Source organism: Eretmochelys imbricata, chromosome 1 (assembly GCF_965152235.1).
Source record: "Eretmochelys imbricata isolate rEreImb1 chromosome 1, rEreImb1.hap1, whole genome shotgun sequence".
In the NCBI taxonomy this organism is placed as follows: domain Eukaryota; kingdom Metazoa; phylum Chordata; order Testudines; family Cheloniidae; genus Eretmochelys; species Eretmochelys imbricata.
The window spans coordinates 44,558,627-44,575,018 of record NC_135572.1 but is presented as its reverse complement, the minus strand read 5'-3'; positions in this window follow the sequence as shown (position 1 = coordinate 44,575,018).

The following is a 16,392-nucleotide window of genomic DNA, read 5'->3' as shown; positions in this document are numbered from 1 at the left end:
TAGTCACTTGCCTTCTGTCAGTCTCCTCTGGATCTCTTTCCTCTGTTCTTTCAGTACTTTAGGGGGAGATTTTTCACAGGTACAAAGTGTAGTTATACACTCATCTCCCAGCAAAAATCAATAGTCTTTAGATGCCTGGCTCCTAACTCCTATTTATGCCTCTGAAAAGCTCCCTCCCCCACAACCTTTTGCATCAACACTAACCAGATTTCACCCAGAAATCTACTGCACTTAATCCCCCTGAGTACCTCACCAGGGCTCGCATCTTAAGCCTCCTTATTGACAATACACACACAATCAGTGGTATTTTCCCAATCCTCCATTGTTCAAAAATAACTTATGACGACAACTCTGGCAGGGCTGTTTCTGAATCATTTGAGCTAAGAACTAAACAGCCCAAAACTGGAAGACAAAAACCTCAGGGCAAAGTCAGTGCAGGCAAACCAAACTCAGCATAGGGAAACAAGGAAAATTTAACACTGAAAGGGCCTCTGTGTGGGGGTAATTGGTAAACTAAACTAACTCCTGTAGTAGGGAAAGCTAAATAGTCGGAAGCCAATCCATAGTCGGAATGATAATCACTCAGGTTTCATCTGGGACACACTAACACCGTTTTATTAGCAAGCCATAACTATGAAGGGCAGCGTACAAAACAGGGCCCAATTCTGCTTATCTTACCCATTGGCGTTAATGAGAATATCCATGAGAGTAAGACACAGAATTTGGTCCTCTCACTCGAAATCTCAAATGCTTATGCAGTTTCCATGAGTAGTCCTGTCGTGTGCTGATGTAACTGTGCTGTATCTGCTGTACGTTTTACCCTTGGCTGGCCTTAATTCTGTCTTCAAGTTATTGTTTCAAAGCTGCCTGATGCAACATCAAAGCAGCAGCCCTGACAAAGAACATGGGAGCTGGGGTGGAAAGAGGAAAATTTGCAGCAGAGTAAGCATGCAGCTTTTTCTTTTGCGTCAATGGAAGTGAAGGGCATGCAGGAGACCCCGTGGCCGAGGGAAGATTTTTCTAGGGGTGACCCTTCCCAGATGGCAAATGCTGCAGAAAGAAAACCCAACCCATTTCTGAGTGCTTAACAGTTTTCCTTCTGTTTGCCCAGCCTTTTGAATAGATATCAGTAGGGAGTAACATGAACAGAGGATAATATGCAGGCTTGAGATAACAATAAATTAAGAATGGCTGCCTGTTTGTGTTTTTTTTTTTCTTCATAGACAAAGCTAGGAAACTGAGGTTTATAATGAGGCGTATTCTCCATTTCACACCTTGTTTATAGAATATTCTGAGCCCTGACTAATCCGATATAAATCAATGAACAAATGTGCTGGTTGTCATATCAAACCTTAGGAATATGGCAGCTGTGATACTAGCAGTTGTTATATTTGTAAACACAGAGTGAGAAATATGCTCACGAGAGAGAGGTACATATATACACGCACGCACTTCAGTCTAAAATGGCTTTTGTTTTAGATTAAAGAAATGGCAACAAGAAAGAACAAAAATATATCTCAATGAGAGAGCACTGTCTGTGTGTGTCCTTCTCAGACTGCAACAATTCTCAGAACAACATGGCTGCTGTCTCTTGCAGGCAGGCTGAGTTCAGAAATGCTAAAGGAAAATGGAAAAAATCTATGTACACCATTTCGGTAAGTTTTGTCTGCATAAAGTGTTTGCATACTAATTATGCTTTTCCCTCATATAACAAAATTTTAACCAAAGGCATTTAAAATCCTTTATGAATGTTAACTAAACCTTGTTACTATCTTATTTTGCAGCTGGAGAAACTGAGGTACAGGAAAGTTAAAATATTTGCCTTACATCACACATCAAAAGAAAAGGAGTACTTGTGGCACCTTAGAGACTAACCAATTTATTTGAGCATGAGCTTTCGTGAGCTACAGCTCACTTCATCGGATGCATACCTTGGAAACTGCAGCAGACTTTATATATACACAGAGAATATGAAACAATACCTCCTCCCACCCCACTGTCCTGCTGGTATGGGGTGGGAGGAGGTATTGTTTCATATTCTCTGTGTATATATAAAGTCTGCTGCAGTTTCCACGGTATGCATCCGATGAAGTGAGCTGTAGCTCACGAAAGCTCATGCTCAGATAAATTGGTTAGTCTCTAAGGTGCCACAAGTACTCCTTTTCTTTTTACGAATACAGACTAACACGGCTGTTACTCTGAAACCTATCACACATCAAGTCAGTGGGGAAAAATGGGAACATAAATCAGAAGTTTTGACACTTATCTGTCTTGTTTAGTTTTTCTGTTAAGAGAAAGTTGGAGTACTTACCATGTAAACATATAAGATCACATTGGACAAGCAACAAAACACAAATTTGATTAAGTGAAATCTATTAAAGCCAGTTTTTTGTTATGGTTGCTTGTCTTTCTAGTGGGTGCTTTGCATTCCCCTTTTTAGTTCTGAGTCATTGCCATTTAGAAAATTCTAAGCTTTCATCTCTTCCAGTAGTCTGTTTCCCTCTTTTTGCCAGATATTCCATTCTGGCCCTCTGCACTCTATTACAGACTACTTATGGTACTAATCACTGATATATAGGATGTTTAATTTCACTGTCTCTTTAATAACTTGTCCTCAGATCTGGAAACAAGTGAGTCTTGTTGCCTTCACAATAATGGAGTGTAGCTATCAGTTTTGAAATAGTCATGCATACTGGCTGGACTGCTGATTTCACTTACAATTTTTCCCACAGTCCACTGCACATGCACCAAATTCTCTGGTGTCAGTGAAGTTACACCAGGGATTAATTTGGTCAGTCATGATGACTCACAAAGTCAGGGCGAGATCCTCACCTTGCCTAAATCAGTATATTTCCAATAATTCTAATAGAGCTATGTCAATTTACAGCAGTTGTGGATCTGGCCGACAGCTAGCTAGTGGAATATTAATAAATAGCTGGGTGAAGAACAAAACCTGCCAGTTGCATAAAGAAAAGAAATGTCACCCCCTCCGGCCCCAGGAAATTAATATTGTATGCGATGTTGCATATGGCACCTATCTGTTTACACTGGACTCCTCACCCTGGTATCTGAGTGCTTAGCTTGTGTTCCAAACTATTTCCTTTGTTCATCTGTTCTGCTCTCAGAAATGCACTCCAGGTCTAGTGAGTCTTTCTTTGACACAATGGTGGTTCCAAATGACAGAGCTTGCCCCAGTATTTGTCTAATTGAGCCCTTCTAAGCTCTGTCTACACTGTATGAGTCATCCTAGGTACTGGTATCTTGTAAGGAGGTGGATTTAGAATTTAAGTCTAACTAGCTTGTTGCTTTTAGCCTCAAACTCTGGCTTTCCACCTGGTTTCCTAACTGTTCTGTTTATCGGTCTGTCACTTTCAACAGCCCTTTTTTTTTAAATGCTGCTTTGTTCTACTTTGTAGCTTCTTTGTTCCTAGCACTGCTGTCCCTCCATGTGTAATTGCACTTTGTCCATTTGGCCTTCAAGGAAAACGTGTGTGTTTTAACATTCGTTTTTGTTTTCTCTTTACTGCAAGTCAAACAGTACCTAGCTACCTGCTGCTTTTGGGGGCAAGGATGTCAAGCTTTGTTTAAAGTAATTTCTTCCATCCAGATGTGTGGGAGGAGAAGTGATAACAGCATCTTTGTTGCACGTGTATCCTTGAAGAGGATCAAAGATATTTCTAATGTCACAGGTTTATTTTTCCTTAGGAATTTTTAAAGGAGACAACTGAGAAGCGGCTGTAAACAACTGAAGAACTGATCAGAAACAAAAATCACAGGTGGGTTTTAGCTGGGATTTCTTTGAAGCATGGGAAGGGGATGTGCTATCAGATGCATCTCCTGATTCTATTGCTTTATTATAGAAATAGAGAACAAAAATCCTATAAGGAGAGACAGTATGTCGCAGGTGATTTGGTCTAGCTCGCAAGGATACCTGTAGAGTTAGGAATGGAAAAAATGGACTAAAATTAGTATTTTACCTAGAGATGGGTAAACCTCAAACTATTTTTTTGGTTTAGCAAAGTACACTGAACTACAGTAGTTTTTAGTTTAGGAACTTCATGTCCCTTAATCTAAATATTTCCTTTTTTCCACAGGGGATTCAATGAAACAATCACTATGACCAGACTGTGGCTGGGCCTTGCATAGAAATAACAAGGGGGAAGGATGCAAGAAGTCTTCCCCCTCCCCCACATCCCCCTGCACCAACCCATCCCCATGTAGAGGCCAGCCATGAGGGCAGAGATTGCCAGTACTTCCTGGCTTGCAAACAACTCCAGAAAAGGAGTCATGAGCTCGCATCCTCCCAACTTGCTGGCAGAGCTGTCCAGCTACGGTAAGGAATGCGTTTGTACTCTCCTCTGGGGTGATGTTGCTATGGCCCCCTCCACAGCAGTGTGTCTTGAAGCTGACCCCACTGCGACGTTGGGGGCAGTGCCCCTCGCAGATGTTGCCTCAGGCTGTCTGCTGATTCTTGCGTATCACAGTGTCAGTTGCGCTCTGCTCGTCTTTCAAGCTTTCCTTCACAACTACAAAGGCTAGAAATTCACTTCTCCAAAAAAATGGAATTTGAGATGTTGACACCATCAGAGAAGTCCAGGGGCTGGGACCCTAACTATGGGCCTGTAATGCCTATGCTTTAGTGTGGCTCCTGACAGGGCCACATTAATCAGACCAGCCCTTATGTAAGCTTGTGCCATATTGGCTCAATATGCTTTTGCAGCTGAAGGGTGGTCTGTGTTATGCATTAAGGACAGAAGAACCCCCAGGAGCTAGGCTGGCACAACTGTGCCTTCTGTATAGTGTGTATTTTATCATTAGAATTTTTCTGTACTCCTCCCCCCGCCCCCGCCCTTGCTCTGCCCTCTTTTCCTTCCCTTAGCCAGACTCTCAGCAGGTGTAAGTTAGCATGGAGCCCCTGAACTCCATGGAGCTTTCTTTTCTCTCCTTTCTCCTCTCTCAAGTGTGCAAACCTAATTGCCTGAGGGGGTGTGTGTGTGTTTTGGATTTCCACTCTATCCCTGGGGTGTCCAGTTTACCCCCAGTGAGGCTCAGGAATTGACACATTAACTGAAAAAGCCTCTATTAATTAAAAGGCTGATCAGCCCAATAGCATGGACATATAACAATCAATTTAATATCCCCACTTCACCACTATAAGTGGTGATTAGTCACTTACAGAAGGGCAGGAAGAACAACCCACAACATATCAAGGTGCTCTACAGCCTTCTGAGTAACATGTAATTTTTTAAAAAATATATACCTGGTACAGAGCTGGTTTTAATCAGACCTTAATTCTGTCCCAGCATAAGGATCCATGAGACTAGAACCTGGGTCTGTAGAGCTAGGGACAGCTGACATGCTCCCATCACCACCAGAAGGGCATATAGGGCCCCCTCCAAAGAGCACTATGGAGATTAGGCACTGCAAGAAGTACAGACCAAAGGTGCTGGAGCTGGGGGTGCTGCTGCACCCCTTGGCTTGAAGTTGTAATAACCCAAATCCATGGCTTCTGCCTTCAGCACCCCCATTATAAAAATTGTTCCAACACCACTGCCAAAGGGTCTAGATTCTAGAGTGACAATACCCTCTGATTGGCCAAGTGCACTATTTAACCCTGGCAGGTGCCCCAGGAAGTTGTCTGGGCACTCACATAGACTTCTGACCTTCTGTGACTCGAGACTCCACGTGGCTTCTGATCTTAGTCTCTGACTCCAGCCTGACTCTGACTCTTGTGTATTGATCCCAGCCCTAGCAATTACTCTGATCCCTGCTTGCCAACTACTGCCTCATGGCTGTCCTGGACTTGTGGATACCAGCCCAGGTGTGACCACTGGGCCAGACTACCTATGCCCCAGTCCTTTACAGTTGCCCAGACCAACTTTTGACCCCTCCATGGAAGCCCCTTAGCAGGGACATGGAAAGGGGTGGGTCTACCACCACCCAGCGGAACCCATTGGGTACCAGCTCCACAAAAGTGGGTTGCTCAACTCCACACCAAGAACCATGTGCTGTGGTTGTCCCAAGTGGATGGCTCCTAGCAGAAAATCGGACACTCTATGAGCAAATAGCATGGCCCCAAGAAAAGAAGTCCAGGATCAGGCTGGGCCACTGCCCTCCAAATAGGGTCCGATGGTAACACTACCCAAATATTTTGATGGGAACTGCCAGAAGTTCAGGGGGTTTCTGAACCAGTACAATCTCCTTTTCCTGTTCTGCCTTTGAATGTATCCCACTGACCACACCGGGGTGGGACTAGTGATCAGTTTGCTAACCATCATTGGCAATCCCTCAATTCAAGGATGATCTCTACCACAGATTTACATATGAGTCCTGAGATGACTCAGGAGTCCAATCCTGCAACCACAGATCCACCCACAATAGGTACAGACATTTCCTGAGGGGTCAGCTGCCTGTTCGGGGAAAGTTCTTTCTTATTCCTTCCTTCCCTCTCTTTTCAGCTTTGAGGGTAAGGCACTTCTCCTCAAAGCGGGCCACTGCCTGATGGGGACTCTCTCCTCGGGGACTGAGTCATCTATCTGCCGCCCTGACCGGGAAAACTGAGAAGTCTGCTGCTTGTCAAGGGCTAAGATTTGCGATTGTGACGGAGAGACTGCCGAGACTCATCGCTACCCCTTCCTGCTTCTCCACGTGGGCACCAATGATACTGCCAAGAATGACCTTGAGCGGATCACTGCGGACTACGTGGTTCTGGGAAGAAGGATAAAGGAGTTTCAGGCGCAAGTGGTGTTCTCGTCCATCCTCCCCGTGGAAGGAAAAGGCCAGGGTAGGGACCATAGAATCGTGGAAGTCAACGAATGGCTACGCAGGTGGTGTCGGAGAGAAGGCTTTGGATTCTTTGACCATGGGATGGTGTTCCATGAAGGAGGAGTGCTGGGCAGAGATGGGCTCCACCTAACGAAGAGAGGGAAGAGCATCTTTGCGAGCAGGCTGGCTAACCTAGTGAGGAGGGCTTTAAACTAGGTTCACTGGGGGAAGGAGACCAAAGCCCTGAGGTAAGTGGGAAAGCGGGATACCAGGAGGAAGCACAGGCAGGAAGGTCTGTGAGGGGAGGGCTCCTACCTCATACTGAGAATGAGGGGCGATCAGCAGGTTATCTCAAGTGCCTATATACAAATGCACAAAGCCTTGGAAACAAGTAGGGAGAACTGGAGGTGCTGGTGATGTCAAGGAATTATGATGTGATTGGAATAACAGAGACTTGGTGGGATAACTCACATGACTGGAGTACTGTCATGGATGGTTATAAACTGTTCAGGCAGGGCAGAAAAGGTGGGGGAGTAGCACTGTATGTAAGGGAGCAGTATGAGTGCTCTGAGCTCCGGTATGAAACTGCAGAAAAATCTGAGTGTCTCTGGATTAAGTTTAGAAGCGTGAGCAACAAGGGTGATGTAGTGGTGGGAGTCTGCTATAGACCACCGGACCAGGGGGATGAGGTGGATGAGGCTTTCTTCCGGCAACTCGCAGAAGCTACAAGATCACACGCCCTGGTTCTCATGGGCGACTTTAATCTTCCTCATATCTGCTGGGAGAGCACTAAAGCGATGCATAGACAATCCAGGAAGTTTTTGGAAAATGTAGGGGACAATTTCCTGGTGCAAGTGCTAGAGGAGCCAACTAGGGGGGGAGCTTTTCTTGACCTGCTGCTCACAAACTGGGAAGAATTAGTGGGGGAAGCAAAAGTGGATGGGAATCTGGGAGGCAGTGACCATGAGTTGGTTGAGTTCAGGATCCTGACACAGGGAAGAAAGGTAAGCAGCAGAATATGGACCCTGGACTTCAGGAAAGCAGACTTCGACTCCCTCAGGGAACTGATGGGTAGGATCCCCTGGGGGAATAACATGAAGGGGAAAGGAGTCCAGGAGAGCTGGCTGTATTTCAAGGAATCCTTATTGAGGTTACAGGGACAAACCATCCCAATATGTCGAAAGAATAGTAAATATGGCAGGCGACCAGCTTGGCTTAACGGTGAAATCCTTGTGGATTTTAAACATAAAAAAGAAGCTTACAAGAAGTGGAAGATTGGACAAATGACCAGGGAAGAGTATAAAAATATTGCTAGGGCATGTAGGAATGAAATCAGGAGGGTCAAATCACAGCTGGAGCTGCAGCTAGCAAGAGATGTTAAGAGTAACAAGAAGGGTTTCTTCAGGTATGTTGGCAACAAGAAGAAAGCCAAGGAAAGTGTGGGCCCCTTACTGAATGAGGGAGGCAACCTAGTGACAGAGGATGTGGAAAAAGCTAATGTACTCAATGCTTTTTTTGCCTCTGTCTTCACGAACAAGGTCAGCTCCCAGACTGCTGCGCTGGGCATCACAGCATGGGGAGTAGGTGGCCAGCCCTCTGTGGAGAAAGAAGTGGTCCAGGACTATTTTAGAAAAGCTGGACATGCACAAGTCCATGGGACCGGACACGTTGCATCCGAGAGTGCTAAAGGAATTGGCGGCTGTGATTGCAGAGCCATTGTCCATTATCTTTGAAAACTCATGGCAAATGGGGGAAGTCCTGGATGACTGGAAAAAGGCTAATGTAGTACCCATCTTTAAAAAAGGGAAGGAGGAGGATCCTGGGAACTACAGGCCAGTCAGTCTCACCTCAGTCCCCGGAAAAATCATGGAGCAGGTCCTCCAGGAATCAATCCTGAAGCACTTACATGAGAGGAAAGTGATCAGGAACAGTCAGCATGGATTCACCAAGGGAAGGTCATGCCTGACTAATCTAATTGCCTTCTATGATATTACTGGTTCTGTGGATGAAGGGAAAGCAGTGGATGTATTGTTTCTTGACTTTAGCAAAGCTTTTGACACGGTCTCCCACAGTATTCTTGTCAGCAAGTTAAAGAAGTATGGGCTGGATGAATGCACTATAAGGTGGATAGAAAGTTGGCTAGATTGTCGGGCTCAACAGGTAGTGATCAATGGCTCCATGTCTAGTTGGCAGCTGGTATCAAGTGGAGTGCCTCAAGGGTCGGTCCTGGGTTTTGTTCAATATCTTCATAAATGATCTGGAAGATGGTGTGGATTGCACTCTCAGCAAATTTGCGGATGATCCTAAACTAGGAGGAGTGGTAGATATGCTGGAGGGCAGGGATAGGATACAGAGGGACCTAGACAAATTGGAGGATTGAGCCAAAAGAAATCTGATGAGGATCAACAAGGATAAGTGCAGGGTCCTGCACTTAGGACGGAAGAATCCAATGCACCGCTACAGACTAGAGACCAAATGGCTAGGCAGCAGTTCTGCGGAAAAGGACCTAGGGGTGACAGTGGACAAGAAGCTGGATATGAGTCAACAGTGTGCCTTTGTTGCCACGAAGGCCAATGGCATTTTGGGATGTATAAGTAGGGGCATAGCCAGCAGATAAAGGGATGTGATCGTTCCCCTCTATTTGACATTGGTGAGGCCTCATCTGGAGTACTGTGTCCAGTTTTTGGGCCCCGCACTACAAGAAGGATATGGATAAACTGGAGAGAGTCCAGCGAAGGGCAACAAAAATGATTAGGGGTCTGGAACACATGACTTCTGAGGAGAGGCTGAGGGAACTGGGATTGTTTAGTCTGCAGATGAGAAGAATGAGGGGGGATTTGATAGCTGCTTTCAACTACCTGAGAGGTGGTTCCAAAGAGGATGGTTCTAGACTATTCTCAGTGGTAGAAGAGGACAGGATAAGGAGTAATGGTCTCAAGTTGCAGTGGGGGAGGTTTAGGTTGGATATTAGGAAAACTTTTTCACTAGGAGGGTGGTGAAACACTGGAATACGTTACCTAGGGAGGTGGTAGAATCTCCTTCCTTAGAGGTTTTTAAGGTCAGGCTTGACAGAGCTCTGGCTGGGATGACTTAGTTGGGGATTGATCCTGCTTTGAGCAGGGGGTTGGACTAGAATACCTCCTGAGGTCCCTTCCAACCCTGATATTCTATGATTCTATGTGGTATCACTGGGTTTGGTTGGTGGCTTGCTCCTCTCAGCTTGTGATGTCCATATCTGTTTTCTTGAGATACACTTTCAGTGTGTCTTTGTAGCGTTTCCTCTGACCACTATGGGATCTCTGACCATGGGTGAGCTGAGAGAACCAGAGAAGCACTGGATTGGCCCTCCCTCATTCCCCCCCACTGGTGCAGGACAGCTAGGTGTTAACCGACAGGTGTTAATGCTTCCTGTGAGCATTTTCCACAATTTTTGATGACCCTCAGGGTGCTCCTTCAGTGGAAGCTGCACTACAAATGCTCCAGCAAGGGCCAGCTGCCTCGTATACTGGCCAGTTCCCGTGACTCATGGCTGATGTTGAGTGGAATGAGGCAGCCCAACTGCACCAATTTCAGTGGGGGCTTAATGAGGAGGCAAAGGATGAGCTAGCCTGTGTTGAGACCCCCCCAACCAGCTTGGATGCTTTTATTGATCCCCCCACCCCCCCATACCAACAACCTGTTGCATGGGGGAAAGGAGGAAATGAGGAGCACCATGCCACTGCATCACCCACACATCATGCTGAAAACCCCAGGGCCCAACCATGAACCAATGCAGGTTGATCTTGGCTGCTGGGGCTTGACCCTGGAAGAAAAGGAACAGCAGCAGCACAATAACTTCTGCTTTTACTGCAGAGTGCCGGGACATTCCCTTGCTTCATGCCCATCATGGATCTTGACCAGCAAGGAATCAGGAAATGAGTGAGCCTGGACCGTATGGAAGGGCCTAGCCTGGGCATCACCAAGGCACTATGCTTCAGAGCTACTCTCAGCCATCAAGGGAAACCTGATCCAGGACATGCAGGTCCTTCACACTTCCAAGTGCACATACCCATTGCATACCATGGATGGGGCCAAGCTGACCTCCCGCTCAGTGGACTTTGATCGATTCATGGGCTGCCAATAACTTCACAGATGCTAAAACTGCTAAATAGCTACAGACCTCCTCTGATTAAAGACTACATCAGTTCTTGTAGAGATGACAGGTGGGTCACTCCTGCCCTCAGGGCCAGTGATGCAGGAAACAGTACCCCTAGAGGTCATACCTCAGAGTCATCGGGAAGTACTACAATTCAACATGATCCATTGTCCACACTCTTCCCCCCCCCCCTCCAATTCTCTGCATCATTTGGCTGGAGCAGCTTGGGCCTTGCATCTCCTGGCAAGAGAAGAGAATCAGTGTCTCCTCTGAATACTGCCAAAGGGTTTGCCTTCATGCAGCCAGACCTAACCTGCAGGTCCTGGGCTCCTACAGCTGCTCGGAAGTGACAGCACCTTTTGGGGAAACCTCAGACGGTGCAGCTAGCCAAAAGGAATCCCTGAACACCCATCTCCCTGATTAGAAACACAATTATGCAGATGTTTCTGAAAAGAATAATGCAGACACGTTCCCTCCACTCCAGGACTATGATTGCTCCAGGTTGCAGGTTTATGGGGCAAAGGTCCCTTGTGGACAAGTCTATGCAACGTCTGAGCCAGAACTGGCTGCCCTTCCTGCATACATCTGGGAAAACCTGTCCAAGGGCTTCATCATGTGTTCCTTCCTCTTTTGTTAAGAAAAACTCTACGGAGAGGCATAGTGTTCTGTCCTATCAGGCCCTAAACCAGCTGACAATCCAAAACCAGTATCCGCTACCCCTAATCACCCAATCTAGTAACTCTGAGCAGAATTTTCACCAAACTGAACCTCTAAGGGGCTTACAGCTTAGTATATATTAGGGTGGGAGATGAATGGAAGACAGTTTTGAAGCAGATATGGGAACTTCAAATATTTACTAATGCTGTTTGGTCTGACAGCGTTCAACGCTTTGTGAACAACATAGTTAGAGACATCCTGGACCAGTATGTCATCATCCATTTTGATAACACTGAGCAACATTATTATCACATTCGTTCCATCCTGGAAAGACTACAGAAGCACAGGCTGTACATGAAACTGGGAAAATGTACTTTTTGACCAATAGTCCACAGAATGTTTGGGTTATAGTCTTTTCCCGGGAGCAATTAAGAAGGCTCCCCCAGAAGGTGAAGGCCATCCTCCGCTGGGTAGTGCCCAAGTCCCCTTGGGAGTTACAGTGCGTTGTAGCTTTGCAATTTTTTAATGATTTATTCCAGGCTTCTCAGGAAAATAGCCCTCGTGACAAACTTCCTCCACAAGGCCAATTTGTTTGGACGCCTGAAGCTCACTCTGTCTTTGAACAGCTCAAGGCCACTTTCACCATTGCTCCCATTCTAGCACATCCAGACCTGGCCCAGGCATTACTTGTGGAAGGTGGTGCATCCAATAGAACCACTGAGGCCATAGGCCGTGCATACTACTCCTGAAAACTCACTGCTGCTGAATGGAATTATGAGATATTAGATAAAGAACCACTTGCAATTAAATAAGACTTCAAAGAGTGGCACCATTACCCCAAGTGAGCCTGATGCAAATCTTTTCTGATCATGAGAACCTTGACTATCTGCATAAGATTCAAGCCTTGAACCAAAGACAGTTAAGACTATCATTTGTTCTTCTCTCAGTTTGATTTCATCACCACCTATTTCCTGCCCCTAGTTTTCAGGGGAAAGACTGTCTTATCCTGAAAATGGTAATACTACAAAAAGGGGAAGGAGCCTAACCAAGAACCACTCTGTCTTCTAAACCCTTGCAACTTCCTTAGTGCCACAATACACCAAGATCTGATTGACCTAATCTGATCCGCTTTGCAGGGTGATCAGTCACCCAGGAGGTGACAGAACAGCTTGAGCAAATGAAAGCTAGAACCAAAATGCAAAACCGGTCTTAACCAGATCTTGATCACTCCCTGATGCCCCCTTACTTCCTGGTTAGGTAAATTAGAGGCCAAACAAATCGAGCCTAGCAACTACATCACAAAAGTACCCCTTATAATATAAAAGGACTATGTGTGGCACCTTAGAGACTAACAAATTCATTTGAGCATAAGCTTTTGAAGCTTAATGCTTAAATAAACTTGTTAGTCTCTTTTTGTGAATACAGGCTAACACGGCTGCTACTCTGAAACTTATAATATAGTAGCCCTCTTACTTATGTAATGACGTATTCCTTTGGAGTGCCACTACAAAACAAGGACACAATTAACTATAGACCACCTGGAAGGGTTTGAGCCAGTGAACAGACGGGGGGTTGGGGGGAAGGTGGGATGGGGATCAGAACTCAGGAAGTTTAGGGGAGAGAACAACCAAAAGAGCTGAGAAGTAACAGTGCTGAGCTGGGGCAGAGAGACTTTAGAGGTGCAGAGTTGGAACTAGAGCTGTTTAGAGGAGCGCCAGCTGCAAAAGAGGAGTCTTACTGGAGCACGGCTTAGAGCTGACATGGCAGCTGAGACCACTCAGGAGAACCCACCATTCTGAGTTCATATGGCTCACGAGCAACAGAGAGCACGGACAGTTTGGACTGACTCCAAGGTCTGCTGAGGGGTGCATTGGCATGGGGCAGAGAGTCTGTGTGTCTAGCCAGGGGTGGGGATACTGCACACTGCATCCTGTAGCAAGGGCAAGAGACTCTGTGTAAGATCCTGACTTGGGTGTACTCCTAGCTTTGCCTGGGTTAGATAAGTGTTCTATTGTTAAGTGTGGTGCCTTCTAGGAGGGGGAGTTGGTGTTTGTGCAGAGGTGTGTAGCTGGGACCTGAGATCCCGTCCCTAACCATAGGGTTCCCCTATCTGCCTGAGCTATGACAACTGACAAGTGGGACAACTTATCCCACTGTGTCCCGTCCCCCCTCCGTGCCCCCTCCTGCTTTTTTTCCCCCCCTCTTTCAGTTTCTTCTAAGTGGAATGCAACGCCAACAACATTCAGGTCCAAGCTTTCAAACCCCCTTGTTCAAGTAGATTCAAAATGAGGCAAACTGAGTTTTTAACAACACCAACCCAATGAAAGTAGATTGATTTGCAGTGTCAGATACAAGTTCCTCTACAGCAATACCACTATGAACAGGCATAAAAACAAATTTCTGTAATGTATGTGTATTCACCCGTTGCAGAGGAGTGATCATTTTGTTTTGAAAATCGGAGTGGTAACTACTGCAGTAATCATTCCCATTACAAGCTATGGCTTTGTCCAACATTAGAAGAAATCCAAAGAGAACGGAACCCCTGCGGTTGTTAAAATAAGCAAAGTAGCTGCTTTTTACCCCCTAGCTAAGATCACTAGAAAATAGATGTATTTTCAGGGGCAGCAGTAGCCTCCCGATTCAATGGGTGCCCTACACTAAACTTCCAAAGGGGGCAGTCACCACCCACAGCAGTACCCTCTGCCCTGGCACTGTAACCCTAATCCTAGCCCAGCATGGAGGGGAGGCCCTGGAGGTGTGGGGCAGGCTCACTCTCCAGGTCCACATTCAACCTGAAGCAGCAGCTCCTGTCTGTGGAGCTGTGCTTGGCTCCAAAGTCCAGGCATCATGACCTGGAACATGGGGTTGAACTGAAGCACCCCTTAGGTTTGGCCTGGCCACTGCTTTGTCATGGCAAGAGCTGCCACTGTGGGGGGAGTGTGGAGTGGGCTCTCTCTCCAACCCCTACTCCATGCCCCCCCCATCCATATGGGTGGGAGAAGTGTATGTTTGCCTGATTTTGCACCCTTGGTTTCACGATTTCTGTGGGTGCAGCTGAACCCATGAATCCACGCTAAAGCCACTCTCGTGTTTTTGGTTGTTGCTAATAAAATTGACCAAGATTTTCAAACGTGACTAGAGATTTTGGATGTCCAACATCAGATTCCTTAAAGAGGACTGGTCTTCAGTGAGTGGGTGCTTAGCCCTTTCTGAAAATCAGCCCCCTTTAAGGTGTATGAAATAGGACAGTCAAAAATTAAGGCACCCAGCATTACTACTCACTTTCAAAAACCTCAGCCATTATTTTAGACACGTTTGAAAAATGTAACTATGTGACTTAGGCTCCTAAGTCTTATTGATTTTCCCTTGTTCGTTAGACTCCTAAGTCATGTAGGTACTTTTGAAAATGTTACTCATAATCTATTCACCAAAAGTAGGTATGGTCCTTTTCAAAACAAATAATGATCCTATGGCCCATTGCGGGATGGTAGTTGCCTCAATGAATGCCTTAGATTCATAGCAGGGAGAGTCCGTCCCCCATTTCCCCCCCGCCCCGCCTAATGAGTCTAAGGCCCCGATGAGCCCCTGGAGCGTCTAAGTTTTGGAATATGGGGAGGCCTCCAGTGAACTCCTAAGGCTTGCTGATGGGTCTGAGGAGCATCCTAAGGGCTAACCGGAAGGTTTTCTGCTCCTGCAGCTCTCATAAGGTCCACCAGAAGGGAGAATCCCACCCTGCACTGAAGCCTCCTACTCTCCCCAGGCCTCCCCCTCTTCTAATCTTCTAGGCTCTGCAAGAAAATGCCCCTTCCCATAGACATCAGAAGGCCCACAGGGAAGGGGGACTGTATGAGAATAAGAGATGTAGAAGGTGATGAGGTCAGGGGCCATTCCTGTCTTCCGGTGGACCTCTTAAAGTCTGCACAAGGGAAGAAATGAACCTCCTGAAGTTCGCTGTTTCCCTCAACAACCCTGGTGAACATAAAGGGACTCATCATCCATCCTGTGGGCTTTTCGATGGGGAAAAAAACCCTCTTAATTTACCTGGTGACAGGCCTCCTTAAGATAGAGAGTGCATCCTCCACGGTTTTTTCCCTAGACAGTGACAAAAAAAACAAATTCTGCAATTGTGTTAATTGCTATAACTTTAGAAGGTTCCAAGATAAGAAATCCTAATCTGAGTCACTTCAAATTTCGCACAGAAACTCGTCCTCATCTCTGGATGTAACCTACCAAATTTTAGGCTGATATGATTTTTTAAAAATGGATTTTAGAGGTGGGGCCAAAATTGGGATTACAGCACCCTTAACTATGCAGCGACGGCTGCCACTCCATGGTTTAGATTGCGGTAGCACCCAAAATGTACTTGACACTTTCCACATGCAGCCCCTGACCCACAGAGTGTACAATCAGAAAAGGAAAAAGACAGATGAAGGATAGGGGAAAGGGAGGTAATAAACAATTGCCGTGATCTTGGACTTTGAAAGGGCAAGAATAGACGATTTTGGTAGAAAAAAATTCTATGGCTTGTGCTATGCAAGAGGTCAGACAAGATGGTAATAATGGTCCCTTCTGGCCTTAACATTTATGAATATTTATGAATCTATGAAAATTAATATCAGTCACTTTCATTTTATATTTCTGTGATTGATATATTGTGATTCCTCATGCTGTGTATACATGGAGGTATCTGAGGAACAGAATGAGAATGTGCAGGAATACCAGACTGTAGTTCCATAGAAAACCATTTTCTAGGTGAATAGTGGAGAAAAGTTTCTGGACATATAAACTTCTTTTTAAAAACTCTAGAACAATCATTTGTCAAACTAAATGCACTA